General features: G+C 54.1%; 1 pseudogene; it reads right to left on the minus strand.

Moving 5' to 3' along the window:
• Positions 1-414: 414 nt before the first annotated feature.
• The window catches only part of LOC149352999 (uncharacterized), a 16509-nt pseudogene continuing 15173 nt past the window's right edge, over positions 415-1750 (minus strand).

Genomic DNA, 1750 nt, shown 5'->3' on the forward strand with positions numbered 1-1750 from the left:
CTCCAGGTTGGCAGCTCGCAGCCGTGTCTACGAGATGTTGGCGTTTCTCTGATGTCCAGTGGAGCAGGGTGGTCGACATTGTCGTGCTCTGTCCCCGAAGCGTTGATGGTAGTAGCACCGGTCGTCGTTACCAGGCTGCTGCGACGGGGTGGTGTTACGGTCACGGCTTTGCGGGTGGCGCGTCGGCAAGTGTTGATCCAGGCGTCGTTGAAGGGAGCTGAGCTGTCGATTCATATCGTCGATGTGGCGCGCAAGCTCTGTGGTGTCCAGCGGTTCGGCGACAACCTGGACGGCGGGCGACAAATGCGGCAAAGAGGCCTTGATGACGCGATCAGCGATCTCGGCAAGTTGGTCGAGAGGTAGCGTCAGTTGAGCCTGCAGACTTGCCTGGACGTGCGGTGGAAGTCGTTGAAGTCAAAGTGCTCGCAGTAAGGAATCCTGGACTGCCCTGTTGCCCGCGAGAGCACGCATGTGGTGGAGGAGCGGCGAAGGCTGCGTTCGGCAAGTTCTGCGGACTGTAGTTGCCGCACATTCTGGTCTTCCGAGAGTGACCGGCGGCGGATGAGTTCCATCTTGAGGTGTCCATAAAGGTGGGCCGTTGGTGGGTTGGCAAGGATATCCCAGACCTCGTTGGCGTAGCGGGCATCTAGGTGGGCGACGACATGATTGTAGCGGGTCCGGTCTTTCGTGATGTGTGCGAGGGAGAACTGAGCTTCGATATAGGCGAAACATACCTCGAACGAGTAAGCCCAAAACGGCGGAAGCTTGACAGCGACACGCCTGAGGTCGTGCGGTGTAGCGTGCGGGATGCCGTCTGCCGAGGTTTTGACGTCCTTGGCGGAGCCGGCGGGATGCTGCTGCACGGACGCAATGAGTTGGCCGTGCCGTTCCGGAAGCTGTTGCTCTTGCTCGTTCATGGCGATGCGTTCTTGTTCGTTGTCCGGGTCACCAGATGTGGGATGTCGTTTCTGCTGAAGGACGAATCCCAATATAAAAACGTAGCAATTGTTTATTCGATTAGTGGTGGCAGCAGACGAGCATACCAACGCTGCGCTCGTCTCGGTAGCGGAAGGAAAAAGCCGTCCTTCCCAGCCGGGCAGCTTGTTTTTGTAGCCACTGTCGGCGACGCATGCCTCGGGTGACACAACAGTGGCGCTGTGTTTTATCGGTAATGCAGTCCAGCATGTAGCCGTGTTACGCTGGGCCGGATGATAGCAAGGCGGAGGCTGCGCGGAAATATGGGAAGAGTGTGTCGCCACACCCCCATAAAAGAAAGCAAATTAAATCAAGAATAGCATGCAGCAGAAATTAAAGGCAAAGGTCAAGCTTATTCAAACGGAACACTTCTCACATCTGAGATAAAAGACAGAGTATCCGAGACAATTACCTCTGGAAAACCATTCCACTCATGTGTTAATTGTCTTAGGAAAAAAAGCTGTACTTGAATATGTTAATCCTCCAAGCGTAATTCTGCACGTTTCGAACAGCTACATACGTTGTTTTTTAGACATTTATTTTTTCGATGCCTGTTCAGAGCTGAGAAAACGGACGGACGGACAGACGGATGGCTCGACTGTGTGTGTGTGTGTGTGTGTGTGTGTGTGTGTGTGTGTGTGTGTGTGTGTGTGTGTGTGTGTGTGTGTGTGTGTGTGTGTGTGTGTGTGTGTGTGTGTGTGTGTGTGTGTGTGTGTGTGTGTGTGTGTGTGTGTGTGTGTGTGTGTGTGTGTGTGTGTGTGTGTGTGTGTGTGTG

Source organism: Amblyomma mixtum, chromosome 3 (genome assembly GCF_055824585.1).
Source record: "Amblyomma mixtum isolate Tamu chromosome 3, ASM5582458v1, whole genome shotgun sequence".
Taxonomy (NCBI): Eukaryota; Metazoa; Arthropoda; class Arachnida; order Ixodida; family Ixodidae; genus Amblyomma; species Amblyomma mixtum.